Source organism: Brachyhypopomus gauderio, chromosome 10, assembly GCF_052324685.1.
Source record: "Brachyhypopomus gauderio isolate BG-103 chromosome 10, BGAUD_0.2, whole genome shotgun sequence".
Classification (NCBI taxonomy): Eukaryota; Metazoa; Chordata; class Actinopteri; order Gymnotiformes; family Hypopomidae; genus Brachyhypopomus; species Brachyhypopomus gauderio.
The window spans coordinates 5213449-5234060 of record NC_135220.1 but is presented as its reverse complement, the minus strand read 5'-3'; the positions used below and the strand labels follow the sequence as shown (position 1 = coordinate 5234060).

At 44.2% G+C, this 20612-nt stretch overlaps 2 long non-coding RNA genes across 2 annotated transcripts; both read right to left on the bottom strand.

Moving 5' to 3' along the window:
* Positions 1-673: 673 nt before the first annotated feature.
* On the bottom strand, positions 674-6937 carry LOC143525247 (uncharacterized). Its single transcript, XR_013133596.1, has 5 exons — positions 6853-6937; positions 2495-4511; positions 2278-2406; positions 2034-2111; positions 674-1896 (listed from the first exon to the last, which is right to left on the bottom strand). It is a non-coding gene; the product is annotated as an uncharacterized LOC143525247 (long non-coding RNA).
* Positions 6938-9421: 2484 nt separating this feature from the next.
* LOC143526245 (uncharacterized) lies at positions 9422-19715 on the bottom strand. The gene is made up of 5 exons (XR_013133838.1): positions 19266-19715; positions 14258-14382; positions 10162-10324; positions 9729-9921; positions 9422-9529 (listed from the first exon to the last, which is right to left on the bottom strand). It is a non-coding gene; the product is annotated as an uncharacterized LOC143526245 (long non-coding RNA).
* Positions 19716-20612: the final 897 nt, after the last annotated feature.

The following is a 20612-nucleotide window of genomic DNA, read 5'->3' as shown; positions in this document are numbered from 1 at the left end:
TGCAGTAAAGACCAGAAGAGACCTGCTGGATCCTGTAGTGAAGACCAGAAGAGACCTGCTGGATCCTGTAGTGAAGACCAGAAGAGACCTGCTGGATCCTGTAGTGAAGACCAGAAGAGACCTGCTGGATCCTGCAGTGAAGACCAGAAGAGACCTGCTGGATCCTGTAGTGAAGACCAGAAGAGACCTGCTGGATCCTGCAGTAAAGACCAGAAGAGACCTACTGGATCCTGTAGTGAAGACCAGAAGAGACCTGCTGGATCCTGTAGTGAAGACCAGAAGAGACCTGCTGGATCCTGTAGTGAAGACCAGAAGAGACCTGCTGGATCCTGCAGTGAAGACCAGAAGAGACCTGCTGGATCCTGTAGTGAAGACCAGTAGAGACCTGCTGGATCCTGTAGTGAAGACCAGAAGAGACCTGCTGGATCCTGCAGTAAAGACCAGAAGAGACCTGCTGGATCCTGCAGTAAAGACCAGAAGAGACCTGCTGGATCCTGCAGTGAAGACCAGAAGAGACCTGCTGGATCCTGCAGTGAAGACCAGAAGAGACCTGCTGGATCCTGTAGTAAAGACCAGTAGAGACCTGCTGGATCCTGCAGTGAAGAAAAGTACAAATGTTGCTCCATGCACATACACACACACACACACACACACACACACACACACACACACACACACACACACACACACACACACACATACGCGTTTTCGTGAAATATCAGAACACCAGGGGAAACCATACCAAATGGGGACATGCCTTTCTGAGTATTCTAGAAACACAACAAGCAAGATTTTTGTTGCATATAGCACCCACATGATGTCTATCTGTTGATTTTTTCACTAAGTGCTTATTACAAAAAGCTGAGATTTTTCTGGTTTAAGGTATATTTTAGGACAGTTTCAGGTTTATGTTCATTTCTAGGACATGTACGCACACACTCATTTAAGTCTCACACTACCAACATAATAAGGACATAGTAAATACAAGGACCAAGTTACACACTTGGTACAGTACAAGTCAAGGACACACTAGCCACAGATTAAGAAACACAAAACAGGTGAGACGAATGATGTTTTTGAATCTAAATGAGTCCATCAATGTTTTAAAAGTGTGATATCCTGAAACCAAAGTGCTTTACCCTAGCATTTACAGAAGTAAATGTTCTGGCCTTATTCACAAAAACAAGAGCAGTAGGTTGTTAATTGCAAATCCTTTATATAGTCATATTTCCTGCATTTATAAAAGTGAAGTTTCAATACTTTGCATTAAATAATACAAATCACCAGGAATCCAGCTTTACTTTACTGTTTTTAATTCAGTTCTGAACCACATTTTGATTTCTGCATGCCATATGCATATCTGCCACATACACTACCAATCTGGTAAACTTAAAACTTTGCTAGTTTTAATAAGGGCCAATTCACATAATGAAAATCTCATCACCTACTAATCCCATGACTAACTGACTGTCCTAAAATTAGTCACTGTGATCACTACTGATTACATACTGTTCAAAATGGGAAATTATTTAATAAATAAAAATGCACTCAAAAAGGAAATAAAATGAATAAGCAGATGAAGTGCAAACAAAGCAGATAAAGTGCAACGAATTGTCCTGAAAAGTGTAACTGAGGTTAAACAATTTTAAGAAACTTTATTTAAGAAAAATCTTGGAGACTACAAACTCTGTCTTCTTTTCAGAGCCACTATTCGGTTTTTCACATAGTATTTGAGGGCAGTCCAGTCACGGTGTTTAAGAGCATCAGGTTCAGATAGTAGGCATGAGACACAGTCTTTCTTACCAGGAACTTGGCAACTGTTTATAAATCGCATTAGATGTTTCTCAACAGCTTGTACCTCATCATCTGACCACTTCTTCTTGCTCTGTGTGATGCCTGCAGACAAATGTACTGTGAAATGCACTCCCAGTTCTCACACAAGCACAAATACAGTAAATGCTAAATGTTTGAAAACCTATAACTGCAGATTACATACAAAAAAACTAAACAAAACATAGTTTAAGTTTCTTTACCAGTAGTCTGTGTGGAATGTTGATGACTTTGGTCAAGAGACAAGTCATGTTTCCGCTTCATCCCTTTATTACCCCGATCTTAAAGAACAGGAAATGTTATCTTAAATATAAGTATAATAAAGTGGACATTTCATGAACATGCAAAGACATTGTCCTAAGTCAAACCATGAGACAATTTTGATCAAACATATGCCTACATGAAAGATAATGAAGCTAATAGAGGACAAAAAATGAGCTAGCTTACCATGTGGATTTGAGAACTGTGCACTTTCAGAGGGTGATGGTTCAGGAGTTCTGGAGCTACAGCTTGGCTGAGGATCATCTGACTCTGCCTCATCACTTGATGTATCAGCATTAGAGTCTTCAATTTCATCTGATCAAGAAAAAAAAACATTTGCATACATACATACATACATATATACACACACACACAGTTTTTACATATTATAAAAGTTCCCTACCTTGTGGATTAATGACAATTTCATCTAACGTAGCACCCTGGAATTCTGATAGTGTCCCTCTTTCCATTGCAATAAGAAGCTTGCTCATTTTGGCAAGTTGCAAAGTACTTTCAGGTAAACGGTAGTATTGGCGATGAATCCTAATGTCATGCCCCAAAAAACTGGCAAGCTGATCCATTTCATTGTCTTTCAAATTCAACACCGTTGACAGAGTTGCAATCTGCTTCCTTAATTTTGTGGATGAAAGGGCTGATGGATTTCTTGCACCACAGGATTCTCCAAACTCACGCAGAACATCTGATCCACGATAAGATGAAAGAGCGTTTGGACGTGCAAACAGGTGTACATTTTCCTCCGGAACCTGACAGATATCTCTATGCTGGACGAGGAGGTCCATGCAATTGACCATATCAGGTGTCAGCAGCACAGCCACCTTCCTGCCCCTCTTGCCACGAATTTCTACTCTTTGGAAGTGTTCACACAGCTTCTTTTCAAAATCACTAAGACCAGAGGCAAGGTCTTCATGAACTGGTGATTTTACTCTTGAAACATAAGACTCCAGCTTCATCCTTGAAGCCTCTCCACCCCTCCTTCTGTTAAAAAGTATGACTTTGGCAAGCACCAACTTGCATAAGCTTGCATAGGTTTTGACATCAGAGTGGTCCTTCAAAGCATGCTGATATTTTGTCATCTCAGTGTTTAAAAAGGAGTGCAAAGTTTTGACGTCTTCTGTGAAGGGCAAAACCTGAGGTTTGTTCATTTTTGCCTCATTAAGAGTTGTTCCTGCTGCTGCTGAAATGGACTCATTCCATTTATGCTCTTGGAGAACCCTGAAGCTGCGTGCATCCTCAGCCAGCCTCTCTCTGCCCGTTATTATTGCACTGCATTCCACTGAAGTTGCTATTTTTGATAAACTGTGGCCAAGCTTCAGAGCCAACGATGGAATCCTGTAAGTGTTGGTCTCCTCACAATGCCCAGAAACAGCTCTCACAGATTTTATGACATGGGGAAAATTTGATGGCAAGACAAAATCTTCCATAGACCGAATAGGTGTCAGTCTTCTTGCCTCCAAGAGTAGACGTCCCACCTCTCTCATTTTTTGACGAATGTAATCATTCTTTGTGGAACTTGGGTTCAGCTTGTTGAACATCTGTTCTCCAAAAAGTAATATGTATTTATCATTTCTAATTACAGCAGAAACTTCATCATGTTTCATTTGACACATAACAGTTTTCCAAAATGCTTTGCTAACATCAGGAGGAACACGTGCCATGCAGTTGAGTGACTGAACCATCTTTTTTCTATTCCCAGGCTCATCAACTTTAGGGTTCTGTGGACAGTTTCTAATATGCCTCCAGAGTGACTTCCTTGCATATAGACCCTGGCAGTGTATACAGTGCGTAAACTCTTGAGTGGATCCTAGTTTCTGAGGTCTCCTACGGGCAACCAAATCTCCTTTGCCACTACTTGATATCAAAGCATTATGCAAAAAATTGCCTCTGGTGGTCAACAAACGTAATCGAACTCGTCTTTCTTTTGATTTCTTATCAAAGCTGAATGCTTTTGCTACGTCTGGTTCATTGTGATGTACATACTGCAGGTGTCTTGATATTTTAGAGTATGGCTTCTCACAATAAAGGCAGTACTGCTTCTTTGCGTATCGCCAGCTTTTACTTGAGGTTGGCATTGGAACTACATGAACACAACCCTGATCTGAAGGGGTGCTGGTATCAGGTTCTGTAGGACAGCTTTCACGTGAGCTACTTGCATGAATTTCTGAAGAAGACACTTGACACTGGGAGTTGACAGCTTTGACTGCCCCCTTTTGCTGGATTCGTGTTAACACACTGTCTTTATCATTGTTTCTCTTTAGTTTTTTGGGCGAAATATTACTCAGCATGTCAGACCTGCTACAGCTGGAAAGGTCTGAAGATTCACTGTCTATATTTGGTTCATAGTCTTCATCACTGTAGTCTGTACATTCAGAGTAATCAGTGGATTCATCCATGACAGCAGTCTAAAAAGATAGAACAATGAAAAATGCATAGATGACTACTTTTACACCCATCACAAATTACCATATTTTCCGGACTATAAGGCGCACCTAAAAGCCAAAACTTTTCCCAGAAATCGGATGTGCGCCTTATAATCCGGTGCGCCTTATACAAGTACTGAGTTCCGATATCTGACACAGGAACGTAATACGTACAGAACGTACCCCACGTAAACCAATCAAAGAACACTACGTAATACGTACAGTACCAGTACTTACGCTTACCTACAGGTATGCTGCAAAATAACATTTGTTTTTCCAGAACCCTCGAAAATGGCACCAGTGAAGAGACACGTTTACGAGGCACACTTAAAGCTACAGGCTATCAGTTATGCAGCTGTAAACGGGAATAGAGCAGCTGCGATACAATTTGGCATAAATGAATGTGTCACGTAGGGCTACGCCCCCTCTCCTAGCTGTCACTCCGGTTTCCCTTGTTCCCTCGTGTGTGTGTTGTTCCCTGCTCCTCGATCCCGCCCAGCTCGTCTGTTGCCCCGGTTTCCCTTGTCTGCCATGCCTTGTTATCATCGTCCTCACCTGTGTCTTGTTAGTTCCATGTTTATATAGTCCCTGTATTTCCCCCAGTCTGGTTATCGGTTGTTTTGTGCTATGCATGTATCTCTGTTCACGTTCGCGGTCTCTTGTGTTTGTATTCGTGTTTCCCCGTGTGTTTCAGCCTGTTCCGTTTTCCCTGCCGGGTTTTTGTGAGTACTCCTTGTGTTAAAATGTCATTGTTCAATGTTTGGACTCCCTTAATAATCTGACCCATGCCATCCTTTTTGACTCAGAGTTTGGAATTTCCCTTAATAAATCTCGCTTTCCTCAGCGTTTGTGTCCGCCTCCCTGCTCTGCGCTACGCAGAACGTTACAGAATCTATGGTTTGGAAATGGACGAAACAGGAAAATGAACTGCGTCAAGTAAAGAAGTCGAGACAGAGATTTCATTTCGTTTTCACTTTTTTCCACACATCACTATCCCTGCTGATCTGACTGTGTGCGCTCATCTCACAGACAACGTTAAAAGGCAAGTGAAGAAAATTAATTCTGAGCTTGCCGTCATTCCGGGAGGATTAAACAAACAACTCCAACCGCTGGACATTGGCGTAAATGGGGCATTTAAAGTTGCGAGTGGCGTGGGAGCAATGGATGATAGACGGCGAACACACGTTTACTAAAACTGGAAGGCAGCGCCGGGCGAGTTACGAGTTATGCCACCGTTTGTGAATGTATTGTGGACGCGTGGGCCAAAGTTTCTGCTGTAACTGTTGTCCGAGCTTTCGCGAAAGCCGGCCTCATTGCTGAACAGCTACCTGGCAACGAGACTGACTCAGACATTGATGAGCGGGAACCCGGAGTGCTCGTTAGTGAAATTGCGCAGCTTTTTAATTCAGACACAGAAGATGAGGACTTTGATGGATTTGTGGGAGAAGAGGAGAAGAAAATTGTGTGTGTTTTGTCAAGTAGTATAATAAACTTTTAAAAATCACCGTTTCGCGTCCTTTACTTTTCTTGTAGACCGTATGTTTTAGCATGTGCCTAATATGGTGCCGTACAGAATACCGGTAAGTACTGTACAGAAATAGTGTCCGTAATTGAGACTGTGCCTTATAGTACGGTGCGCCTTATACGTGGGTCAAATACAGAAAGAGACCCCGTAATTCAGAATGCGCCTTATAATACGGTGCACCTTATAGTCTGGAAAATATGGTATCTGAAGGGATCTGCAGATGTATGTAGCAATGTAATGTAAAATTAATCTCCTACAAACAGGCTTTTGCAATTTGAGTAGGTCAACAAATCTCACAACACAACGCAATTGAATGTTATTTTAAGACTTCCAAAAAGCACTTGAAAGAAATTATCAGATTAAAACTTGTTATAAATGTGTTCATATTATACTAAGTAAATATATTTCTAAAGAATGCACAATCAACTCAAATTTACCCATTCATCAGGAAGGACAGGTGTGCACCCATCAGAAGCCAGTGAGGGTTCAGGTTCACCAGGAGATCTGGTCATTTTGTCTTCTTGCATGTCACTGCTGACATTCTAAATGAACACACAATAGCAGAAAAAACACAATTAGTAGTTAAAGCAGGATCAATTACAGTTTATTAAACATCAATTACGCCAAGGTGAATAATTAGGACCACACACACACACACACACACACACTTTCAGGTCCAGTCCAATATCAGGACAAGTTACACTTCAAGCAGGTCGGAATTGGTGAAATATGCTCTCTGCACATCTCAACTATTGTAAAACTATGTAAAAATAAAAATTCCATTGCTATCAAATTTACCCATTCAGCAGGAGGGCCAGGTGTGCACCCATCAGAAGCCAGTGAGGGTTCAGGTTCACCAGGAGATCTGGTCATTTTGTCTTCTTGCATGTCACTGCTGACATTCTAAATGAACACACATATTTCATAATCACCATTAATAATGCCACAATAGCAGAAAAAACACAATTAGTAGTTAAAGCAGGATCAATTACAGTTTATTAAACATCAATTACGCCAAGGTGAATAATTAGGACCACACACACACACACTTTCAGGTCCAGTCCAATATCAGGACAAGTTACACTTCAAGCAGGTCGGAATTGGTGAAATATGCTCTCTGCACATCTCAACTATTGTAAAACTACGTAAAAATAAAAATTCCATTGCTATCAAATTTACCCATTCAGCAGGAGGGACAGGTGTGCACCCATCAGAAGCCAGTGAGGGTTCAGGTTCACCAGGAGATCTGGTAATTTTGTCTTTTTGCATGTCACTGCTGACATTCTAAATGAACACACATATTTCATAATCACCATTAATAATGCCACAATAGCAGAAAAAACACAATTAGTAGTTAAAACAGGATCAATTACAGTTTATTAAACATCAATTACGCTAAGGTGAATAATTAGGACCACACACACACACTTTCAGGTCCAGTCCAATATCAGGACAAGTTACACTTCAAGCAGGTCAGAATTGGTGAAATATGCTCTCTGCACATCTCAACTATTGTAAAACTATGTAAAAATAAAAATTCCATTGCTATCAAATTTACCCATTCAGCAGGAGGGACAGGTGTGCACCCATCAGAAGGCAGTGAGGGTTCAGGTTCACCAGGAGATCTGGTCATTTTGTCTTCTTGCATGTCACTGCTGACATTCTAAATGAACACACATATTTCATAATCACCATTAATAATGCCACAATAGCAGAAAAAACACAATTAGTAGTTAAAGCAGGATCAATTACAGTTTATTAAACATCAATTACGCCAAGGTGAATAATTAGGACCACACACACACACACTTTCAGGTCCAGTCCAATATCAGGACAAGTTACACTTCAAGCAGGTCAGAATTGGTGAAATGTGCTCTCTGCACATCTTAACTATTGTAAAACTAGGTAAAAATAAAAATTCCATTGCTATCAAATTTACCCATTCAGCAGGAGGGCCAGGTGTGCACCCATCAGAAGCCAGTGAGGGTTCAGGTTCACCAGGAGATCTGGTCATTTTGTCTTTTTGCATGTCACTGCTGACATTCTAAATGAACACACATATTTCATAATCACCATTAATAATGCCACAATAGCAGAAAAAACACAATTAGTAGTTAAAGCAGGATCAATTACAGTTTATTAAACATCAATTACGCCAAGGTGAATAATTAGGACCACACACACACACACTTTCAGGTCCAGTCCAATATCAGGACAAGTTACACTTCAAGCAGGTCAGAATTGGTGAAATATGCTCTCTGCACATCTCAACTATTGTAAAACTATGTAAAAATAAAAATTCCATTGCTATCAAATTTACCCATTCAGCAGGAGGGCCAGGTGTGCACCCATCAGAAGCCAGTGAGGGTTCAGGTTCACCAGGAGATCTGGTCATTTTGTCTTCTTGCATGTCACTGCTGACATTCTAAATGAACACACATATTTCATAATCACCAATAATAATGCCACAATAGCAGAAAAAACACAATTAGTAGTTAAAACAGGATCAATTACAGTTTATTAAACATCAATTATGCCAAGGTGAATAATTAGGACCACACACACACACACTTTCAGGTCCAGTCCAATATCAGGACAAGTTACACTTCAAGCAGGTCAGAATTGGTGAAATGTGCTCTCTGCACATCTTAACTATTGTAAAACTAGGTAAAAATAAAAATTCCATTGCTATCAAATTTACCCATTCAGCAGGAGGGCCAGGTGTGCACCCATCAGAAGCCAGTGAGGGTTCAGGTTCACCAGGAGATCTGGTAATTTTGTCTTTTTGCATGTCACTGCTGACATTCTAAATGAACACACATATTTCATAATCACCATTAATAATGCCACAATAGCAGAAAAAACACAATTAGTAGTTAAAACAGGATCAATTACAGTTTATTAAACATCAATTACGCTAAGGTGAATAATTAGGACCACACACACACACTTTCAGGTCCAGTCCAATATCAGGACAAGTTACACTTCAAGCTGATCAGAATTGGTGAAATATGCTCTCTGCACATCTCAGCTATTGTAAAACTATGTAAAAATACAAATTCCATTGCTATCTTAAACATTATTGGCAAAAACTAAATGTGTTTAGTACATAGAAAAATGTTAAACAGCAAAACAAATACACAAACAATTAGGACATCACACAGACAACTGTTATGACATTGTAGACTCTACACCAGTCTAAAAATTTCCCATTAAGAATTTTTTGCCATCAACCTTCAGAAAATTTATTAATAAAAAGTCAAAGCACATTAAGGCTTAGCAGGTTATTTAAATTTCACCCCAACAGTGCCTCTGAATGTTATTTCAGGACATCTAAGTGAGTGTTGAGTATATAGACAGATTGTACCTGTGAAATAGTGTTTATTTGTTCCAGTCTCTCAGAAGCCAGAGAAGGTTCAGGTTCACCAAAACGTTTTTTCTGTAACATGTCTTTCTTTGAAATATTAACTTTAACCTTTTATGACAAAACAAAGTCAATTAGTATACAAAATCATGTAAAATTGTGTAACATTTTACTAACATTCAGCTAAACACCGTCATCCATCACATCTCTATCTCAGATACAAAAACAAACTACCCAAACAGGTGCCCAAATATGGTGCAAGAGATGATCGTTCCCATATATTGTTTTTCAGTGTTTTTTTTTTACTCACCAGTGAACGCCACGGCCAAGCACTGTCTCCATAATCGTATGTTATTTCTTCCCCCGGGAGTATATTCTTGATCGCGAATAAACACAGGTGTGGCCTGCCATTAACTACAATTTTCTTCATTTTACAGTTGGCATTTTTTGCATCATCATTCACAAGCCTGCCAAGTGTTCCATCCTCTTCAGAAGCATCAATGCTGAAAGAAACATTCTTATCTTAGATGTATTCCACTCAATACATGAACATTGATGGATTAGTAGTACGTTACAGGAAATATACCAATTGCACAAAATATTTTAATATCTACTATAGATAAACCCCTGAAAAAATAAAAATACAAAATCAGCACATTTCAGGCACAATGTGATTTTATCTTGCATGCAAGTTAGCAACTAGACTAACAGAGAAATGTTTAGAAATTTACAGCGTGACGTACCACCATGAGCTTCCATTCCACTCAAAGTCAAACAAAAACCCATTTTGTTTTTCTGTATATCTTCTTTGTCTTTTAAAACTCTCCTTTTGTGAAATAAGTTTTCCTTTATATTCAAGCACAAAGCATCCACTCTCAATGTGCATGAGGGCAAACACTCCCCTTCCTAAAATAGAACAGAAATTAAATGTAAAGGACATTTTTGTTTAATTTAAAGACAATGAATCTAAAATGCAAAGATTTTGGAGGATGCTGCTGCTAAATAAAGAGCTCTAACATGGACATTGATCATGTAAGCAGAGGACAGTAACGACTAAGCATCTTCAGGCATCAAATAGAAATGGTTGTATAAAATAACCAACAAATTACTGGGTTAAAAAAAGTAATTGAGATATATGTTGCAAAGGGCTGCAGAACAGTACCCAGGGCTGCTGGATCTAAAGCTGACAAGGATATAATCTGCTACGGTACATTTCAAAACTAGTTGGTCAGGGTGTAAGGATGAGGTTGGTTGGTTGGTCAGGGTGTAAGGATGAGGTTGGTTGGTTGGTCAGGGTGTAAGGATGAGGTCGGTTGGCTGGTCAGGGTGTAAGGATGAGGTTGGTTGGTCAGGGTGTAAGGATGAGGTTGGTTTGTTGGTCAGGGTGTAAGGATGAGGTTGGTTGGTCAGGGTGTAAGGATGAGGTTGGTTGGTTGGTCAGGGTGTAAGGATGAGGTTGGTTGGTTGGTCAGGGTGTAAGGATGAGGTTGGTTGGTTGGTCAGGGTGTAAGGATGAGGTTGGTTTGTTGGTCAGGGTGTAAGGATGAGGTTGGTTGGTTGGTCAGGGTGTAAGGATGAGGTTGGTTGGTTGGTCAGGGTGTAAGGATGAGGTTGGTTGGTTGGTCAGGGTGTAAGGATGAGGTTGGTTGGTTGGTCAGGGTGTAAGGATGAGGTTGGTTGGTTGGTTGGTCAGGGTGTAAGAATGAGGTTGGTTGGTTGGTCAGGGTGTAAGAATGAGGTTGGTTGGTTGGTCAGGGTGTAAGAATGAGGTTGGTTGGCTGGTCAGGGTGTAAGGATGAGGTTGGTTGGCTGGTCAGGGTGTAAGGATGAGGTTGGTTGGTTGGTCAGGGTGTAAGGATGAGGTTGGTTGGCTGGTCAGGGTGTAAGGATGAGGTTGGTTGGTTGGTCAGGGTGTAAGAATGAGGTTGGTTGGTTGGTCAGGGTGTAAGGATGAGGTTGGTTGGTTGGTCAGGGTGTAAGGATGAGGTTGGTTGGTTGGTCAGGGTGTAAGGATGAGGTTGGTTGGTTGGTCAGGGTGTAAGGATGAGGTTGGTTGGTTGGTCAGGGTGTAAGGATGAGGTTGGTTGGTTGGTCAGGGTGTAAGGATGAGGTTGGTTGGTTGGTCAGGGTGTAAGGATGAGGTTGGTTGATTGGTCAGGGTGTAAGGATGAGGTTGGTTGGTTGGTTGGTCAGGGTGTAAGAATGAGGTTGGTTGGTTGGTCAGGGTGTAAGAATGAGGTTGGTTGGTTGGTCAGGGTGTAAGAATGAGGTTGGTTGGTTGGTCAGGGTGTAAGAATGAGGTTGGTTGGTTGGTCAGGGTGTAAGAATGAGGTTGGTTGGTTGGTCAGGGTGTAAGAATGAGGTTGGTTGGTTGGTTAGGGTGTAAGGATGAGGTTGGTTGGTTGGTCAGGGTGTAAGGATGAGGTTGGTTGGTTGGTCAGGGTGTAAGGATGAGGTTGGTTGGTTGGTCAGGGTGTAAGAATGAGGTTGGTTGGTCGGTCAGGGTGTAAGAATGAGGTTGGTTGGTCGGTCAGGGTGTAAGAATGAGGTTGGTTGGTTGGTTGGTCAGGGTGTAAGGATGAGGTTGGTTGGTCAGGGTGTAAGGATGAGGTTGGTTGGTCAGGGTGTAAGGATGAGGTTGGTTGGTCAGGGTGTAAGAATGAGGTTGGTTGGTTGGTTGGTCAGGGTGTAAGGATGAGGTTGGTTGGTTGGTCAGGGTGTAAGGATGAGGTTGGTTGGTTGGTTGGTCAGGGTGTAAGGATGAGGTTGGTTGGTCAGGGTGTAAGGATGAGGTTGGTTGGTCAGGGTGTAAGGATGAGGTTGGTTGGTTGGTCAGGGTGTAAGGATGAGGTTGGTTGGTTGGTCAGGGTGTAAGAATGAGGTTGGTTGGTTGGTCAGGGTGTAAGGATGAGGTTGGTTGGTTGGTCAGGGTGTAAGGATGAGGTTGGTTGGTTGGTCAGGGTGTAAGGATGAGGTTGGTTGGTTGGTCAGGGTGTAAGGATGAGGTTGGTTGGTTGGTCAGGGTGTAAGGATGAGGTTGGTTGGTTGGTCAGGGTGTAAGGATGAGGTTGGTTGGTCGGTCAGGGTGTAAGAATGAGGTTGGTTGGTTGGTCAGGGTGTAAGAATGAGGTTGGTTGGTTGGTTGGTCAGGGTGTAAGGATGAGGTTGGTTGGTCAGGGTGTAAGGATGAGGTTGGTTGGTCAGGGTGTAAGGATGAGGTTGGTTGGTCAGGGTGTAAGGATGAGGTTGGTTGGTCAAGGTGTAAGGATGAGGTTGGTTGGTCAAGGTGTAAGGATGAGGTTGGTTGGTCAAGGTGTAAGGATGAGGTTGGTTGGTTGGTTGGTTGGTTGGTCAGGGTGTAAGGATGAGGTTGGTTGGTTGGTTGGTCAGGGTGTAAGGATGAGGTTGGTTGGTTGGTCAGGGTGTAAGGATGAGGTTGGTTGGTCAGGGTGTGGCCACTCTGGGATCTCTGTGCTTTACACCGTGGTCCCGGGGGAACTGAATTTTCCACTTGTGGGATCAATAAAGTTTAAGTTTAGTTTAAGGATGAGGTTGGTTGGTCAGGGTGTAAGGATGAGGTAATAAAGCTAGAGTGGAGTCCGTGAGTTATAGTTACACAGGGTGCCTTATAGCATAGGTGGACATTAACAGGTGGGGCTGGGGATGGCGTTAGTCACTGGGTGTGTATAACGTATCAAGGGGCGGGTGTGACGCAACCGCAAGTTTTAAAATAATTTATTAAATGAAATAAACACAATAGAACCAAGGAGAACAATCAGGTAGAAGGGGATGTACACTAAAGGGTACATAAACTTAATGACACAGCAAACAAGCAACACACTACCAGAACAAAAATATTAAACATGCTACCAGAGACCTAGTTCAACTCAAGACGACAGACATACAAGCAACCACGAATGCATATTTCTAATATAATCAACCGAGATAAAAGAACAGAATAAAACATACGGTTTTAAACACTAGGGGTACAGAACACAGGAATCTAGTTACTGTGTTCGTGTTATATTCTTAAATGCAGAACACTTATCGGGAGGGTGGAATGACGGAAGGACAACGCTAGACTGAAAGCATAAAACTACGAGAGAATAACCAGGTAGGGAACACTAGATCAGGGAAAATAGACTATGGCAAAAGACAATGAGATCAGAGGGAAACAGAAATGTCACGGGCAAGTAGGAAACATGGTAAGGAACATAAGGAAGACCAAACAGAACTGACCAAACCGGAATACTGGGGAAGCAAGGGAGAAACGATAAGCAGGCAAGGAGAGATCAGCGCACAGGAAAACAGGTAGATGTAAAAACACAAAGCACTCTAGAAAACGAAACCTAGACAAAGACAGAGAGACTACATGGAATGGAGAGCAGAGCAAGGCAGGGCAGGATAAAGGAGTACTCACAAACACAATGACTGACGCAGATGGCTGAAACAGAAGGACTAAAATACACTGGGACAGGGAAACTAAACAAGACACAGGTGGGAACACTGAGGACAGGGGCGTGACAGACAGAAGGGAACTATGGCAATGGGGAAACAAGGCAGGACAATCGAGGGGGGTGGAGTTGGGCATGACAGTGTGCCAGTATGGATCTATTCTGTAATTAGTGTTTGATGATGAAATAGGTAAAAATTTATATGGAACTGGTGGGACGGTGTCAATGGGGCCAGGTGTAGACTGGGTATGGTGGTGTGGGCTTAATGTAGTGAAATGTGGATGAAGAGATGTGTCTACTTGAAAACCTTCAATTAAGAACTTCACCTTCATGTGCTAAACCAAATCATGAAGTCATTAAGGAAAACTCATGAATTAAGGCTTACCTTTATATGCATTTATGAGTCTTTCTTCAAACCAAGGTTTATCTTTTTGAGAAATAACATGCCCAGTAGCATCTTCTACCGGACTAAGCCTGGTTCTTCTTTTTGACATGTTTGTACAGGATTGTCTAGGGACAATAAAATTCTGAATTACATGGAAATAAACATTAAATGTTCATTCATTTTAGGTCAGCCTAAAAACATCTTAATTCCAATTCCAATCTTAATTCCAATAAAAAAATTCTAGAAGCATAATAACTTCAAAACAAACACAAAAAGGCCCTCGTGCTTTTCAGAATACTGGATGTTCTTTTTGAATATGTAGACCAGACACTGACAATTTTTACAGCTTTAACTTAAATATGTTGCCTTTATGTTGATCGCCTCTAAAATATGTATTTGGAAATATCAATACATAAATACTTTAGATAATTCCAGTAAGTGAATGTGTGACGCTGGGCGGCGACAGACGGACGAGACACAGAATCCGTATTTGGCGTAACAAACGTCACTTTTATTACTACAATTATTGCGCAATCAGCGCACGAATAACACACACGTACACACAACGTGTAGACTTAGACAACGACGAGCACAGGACACTGCGCGAGCGCACATTAAATAGACAAACCACATTAACCCCAGGTGATTACGAGACGATTCACAGGTGAGACGGGTTATCACATGACATAGCTATCACCACGAAATATCCACAGACGCAGACGATGCACGTAGACTACGTAAACACACGCCCAAAAGGGAGGGGCCGGGGTCCTCAACGTGACAGACACCCCCTCCAAGGGCACTACCCGTCCCGGGGTGCCAACAGGACCGAGTGCCCCGAACCCACGACGATGGGCGGATCCGACGCGCTCAGTCCTGCGTCTGGGAGGTGACTGCCCTTGGCGAAGCGTCCATCACGAATCGCCTAGCACACCCTCCCTGGGAAGACGGGGGAAAAGACGTTAAACACATTCAACGGCACATTCACAAACACACAAACAGGCACGCTCACACACAGAGGAATAAACGGGAAAAGGGGATTTGACACACAGACGGGAACACTCACAAACATTGGGACTGACAAACAGGAAACAGGCACCAGGCTTCGCGCCAGGAGGAGCGCGAGCAGAGGAGAGAGATCCGGCGCTGCTGGTGCTGCAGTGGGCAGTCCTCCTCCTGCTTTCGCTGCGTTCCCTCCACCGGGTGCAGCGCGGCGGGCTGACGAGCCCGGTGCGGCGCGGCGGGCTGACGCGCCAGGTGCGGCGCGGCGGGCTGACGCGCCAGGTGCGGCGCGGCGGGCTGACGCGCCCGGTGCGGCGCGGCGGGCTGACGCGCCCGGCGCGGCGCGGCGGGCTGACGCGCCAGGTGCGGCGCGGCGAGCTGGCGTACCCGGAGCCGCGCGGCGGTCGTACGCGCCCCTTGCAGCGCGGCGGACGGACTCTCCCCTCGGCTGGCCCTCTGGGATGTCCACCTCCATTTCCTCCGTCTCGCTGCCACGGCTCCATTCCATGGGCTGCTCCGGGCTGCCACCCCGGGAGCAGTCCATGCTCTCTCCTCCTGAGCGATCCGCGGACGGGGTCCATCTCCCCTTTACAGTCCCCGCAGAACACTCAGAGGAGGGTGGACCGTCCTCCTCCGAGCACAATTCGCTGTCCGTGTACTCAGAGATGCCTGAGTACACGGACAGAGGACGGTCGTCTTCCTCCTCGCCCTCTATGACGGAAGAGGGCTTTACGGGCGGAGGGGGATAGTCCTCTTCCTCGGACTCCTCCTCCTCCTCCTCCCCGTAGTCTACGGTGGAAGCGTCGTCGAGCGACGGGGGGTAGTCCGCTCCCTCTCCACCGTAGTCCACGGTGGACGCGTCGTCGAGCGAGGGGGGGTAGTCCACTCCCTCTCCACCGTAGTCCACGGTGGACGCGTCGTCGAGCGAGGGGGGGTAGTCCGCTCCCTCTCCACCGTAGTCCACGGTGGACGCGTCATCGACCGACGGAGGGTAGGCGGCTTCCACCTCTTCCTGCTCCTCCCCCTCGCCAGGGGAATCCCCCTCACCGAACTCCTCCTCCGGGGTTGACGCGGGTAGCGCTGACGGTGCAGGTGTCTACCCTCCGAGACGAGAGGGCGTGGGGAGGAGACACGTGTCTGTCCAGCCAGCCCCTCACTGCTTCCTGGCGGAACACCACTGCCCATTCGGGGCTGGAGGTCTCCCGAGCCATCTTTAGCAGGGCGGCGCACTGCGGGTCTCGTTCTAGCTGTCCTGGCGTTGGCGCGGCGTCGCGGTGCGGGGGTGTTCCCTCCTCCTCACTGCAGGGAGAGTCCTCCCCGAGCTCGCCCTCTGATGACGTCCCTGTCTCGCCATAGAGCTCGGGGACGCTGACCCGTATAGGCGAAAGCACACGGGCAGGCGAGGGATGTCTCTCCCGCCACACCCGTGCAGCCGTCTGGCGATACTCTGCTGCCAGCTCGGGTATGGAGGTCTCCCGAGCTGCGCACAGCAGGTACGCGCACTCCGGGTCCTCCCTGAGCTGCGCCAGTGTCGGCGAAACCCCGCGGCGTGGGGAGGAAGACGAAGAGCGGGGATGCCGCTTGTTAGGCTTCTTGCCCTTCTTGGGCTTGCCTTTGTAGCCCGGCATGATGGGTGTCTCTGGTAAGCTCGTCGTTCTGTGACGCTGGGCGGCGACAGACGGACGAGACACAGAATCCGTATTTGGCGTAACAAACGTCACTTTTATTACTACAATTATTGCGCAATCAGCGCACGAATAACACACACGTACACACAACGTGTAGACTTAGACAACGACGAGCACAGGACACTGCGCGAGCGCACATTAAATAGACAAACCACATTAACCCCAGGTGATTACGAGACGATTCACAGGTGAGACGGGTTATCACATGACATAGCTATCACCACGAAATATCCACAGACGCAGACGATGCACGTAGACTACGTAAACACACGCCCAAAAGGGAGGGGCCGGGGTCCTCAACGTGACAGAATGTCTGTTTATCGTTGCTTCTTTAAAACTGCAATTAACCATTATTTCCTAAACTAAAGTTGAGTTAAAAAAAAAAAACAAAAAAAAACCCTATTTTCACAGCACTACTTATAAAGCGATTCGTTCTCACAGAATACCTCACTCTGCTTCCTCTGCTCCCCTCCCCCACTCTGCAAAGCTCAAAACGTAACTGGCACCCCTCCCCCATTCTAATGCAGACAGGATTAGGGTTACAGATCTCAATCGACTAAATATTTGGTATATTTCTAGAAATGTTCAAAATATACATTTTCCTAACAATTACATACATATATATATATATATATATATATATATATATATATATATATATATATACATATATATATATATATATATATATATATATATATATATACATACATACATTATATAAATTCAGCACAACTTTCTGACGTCCGCCATTTCACAACTGCAAACGTCACCAGTGCACCTTCCCCCACCCGAACAGCAACTTGCACTGCCCAGCTAAATCCCTCAAAGTTCAGAACTCGCCACTCTAGCCCTAACCCTAACCCTAACTCCTCCCCCTCTCTGCTTAGTCTCCACCCCTCCCCCACTCTGCAAAGCTGAGAAACGTAACTGGCACCCCTCCTCCCCCATTCTAATGCGGACAGGATTAGGGTTAGCGTATTACAGATCTCAATCGACAAAGTATTTGGAATATTTCTGGAAATGTTCAAAATATACATTCAAAATATACATTTTCCTAACAATTAAATAAGTTATATATGTGTAAATATATGTTTAAATTCAGCACAACTTTCTGACGTCCGCCATTTCACAACTGCAAACGTCACCAGTGCACCTTCCCCCACCCGAACAGCAACTTGCACTGCCCAGCTAAATCCCTCAAAGTTCAGAACTCGCCACTCTAACCCTAACCCTAACTCCTCCCCCTCTCTGCTTAGTCTCCACCCCTCCCCCACTCTGCAAAGCTGAGAAACGTAACTGGCACCCCTCCTCCCCCATTCTAATGCGGACAGGATTAGGGTTAGCGTATTACGATCTCAATCGACTAAGTATTTGGAATATTTCTGGAAATGTTCAAAATATACATTCAAAATATACATTTTCCTAACAATTAAATAAATTATATATGTGTAAATATATGTTTAAATTCAGCACAACTTTCTGACGTCCGCCATTACACAACTGTCTCCACCCTTCCCCCACTCTGCCGTGTTGAAAAAGCATGTAATACCGCTCGCGCAAAGGAACTGACACGGAGCCAGAGTAAAGCTGGGCATACACTGTACGATATTTTAAATGGTGTACTCAGCTCCATCTCAAACTGTACGACTAAATCGCAGGGTTTAAAAGGAGAGTCGGCTCGTAGAGCTGCTTCAACAGTGCGATACTCTCACGAGGAGCGATTTGAATATCAAACATGTTTGATATTCTTGCGACGCTGCGATTTCTGATCGGGAGTTGGTCGTGAGGTGTGAATCGCTCCTCGTTTACCTGTGTAAACTATACGATGCACGACACGCGATTGAGCCGAAACTCAGCCCGATCGCAAAGATAGTCACACGAGTGAAAAATCGGCTGAAAATGGGCCAAAAATCGCACAGTGTACGCCCAGCTTTAAGCGGCGTGTAACAAAAACCCAATTATGATGACTGACGAGAGCTGAATCGACTAAGTGGAGATTTGGATATATCTAATTCGAAGATGTCAAATTTATTACATAATTTATATAAAACAACTACATAACACGGATCCCTTGCTGTTACTTATACTGATAAAATAACTCGTAAAGAAATCTAAGTCTGATAAACTGGACGGACACTTGCCAGGTTAAACATACGAATTTAACAGCAAAGTGTTTCACTCTAGGTAACGCATTTAAAAGTAATTTGTTCTAAGCGCATGAAGAAAGAAAAACAAATTAATATGGACACGTATATAATAAGGTTGTCAAATACTCTAAAAACATTAACAAGAAAAAAATATGTTTTTTAACTTACCACATCCACGCAGGTAATAAAAGCTCTCCGTCCAACTTCTCCAATTTTCCCGGGAAAAACGTGACGTAATTTTGCCGCGAACGCTCGAAGGATTATTTGTTTATCTAATGAGTATTGGATGGATTGGATGCTTCCTAGTAGACTACTGACGTCACATCCGGGAATAGCTGACGCGTCTTCCGAAGTGTGCGTGGCTTTGCTTGCAGTTCCTCAATAATCCGCTGGTGGCGTGCACACACTTCAGCCAAATTGCCACACCCACACCCAGATTTGTTCTGACGATTGTTAAAATTTAGTACTTTCGCGATATCAATTACAGAGATACATTATACCTCTCTGAACACCGTAGCATCGTCAGAAAAGTTAGGACATGGTTTTTGGTACTGACTTTTACATGAGTCCTAACTTCGTGACTGTGTATTATGACATTTGTACTGATTTTTCACAAAAACAAACACACACACACACACACACACACACACAGTACAGCGCACGTACACCCTTCCCATGAATGTGCCCCACACACACACACACACACACACACACACACACACACACACACACACACACACACGTGCAGGTCCTGGATGACTCCTGGAGACTAACACAGTAGGACTGTGTACAGATGGCTGGGCGGTGTTGAAGTGTGAACTGCTGCCCTGTGTGTCTCACCATCATTACTCAAATGCATGATTATTACATCCACACAAACAACTGCATCAGGACTGGCTTAATATCTGGGACAGATATTAGCACTCCCATACACAACACACACACACACAGAGGTGAGTAGACATTTTATGGAAAATAATCGTCCTCTTCACAGAGTTGCAAATTATGGCCGCACTGGCCTGGAATTTATTCTGACAGTTTTATTCACTCTTAAAGAAGTCAAAGTGAAACTGGAATATAATATAACACTTAATTAATTTCCATATCGCCCATTTATGTGGGGCAGGAGGGAGGGGCCTTTCTTCTTTCTTTTTTGATTGGATGAAAACAAAATCATTCCAGCTTTTTTTTCTCTCCCTAAAGCAATGTGAACTCCACCCACTTATATGTTGTCTGAATGTATCTCCGCCCACCCAGTCCATTGTCAGTGCGCTGGGGCATGTCCGGTGGGCTGGGGCATGTCCGGTGGGTTGGGGCATGTCCGGTGGGTTGGTCATGTCTGGTGGGCTGGGGTATGTCCGGTGGGCTGGGGCATGTCCGGTGGGTTGGGGCATGTCCGGTGGGTTGGGGTATGTCCGGTGGGCTGGGGCATGTCCGGTGGGTTGGGGCATGTCCGGTGGGTTGGGGCATGTCCGGTGGGCTGGGGCATGTCCGATGGGCTGGGGCATGTCCGAT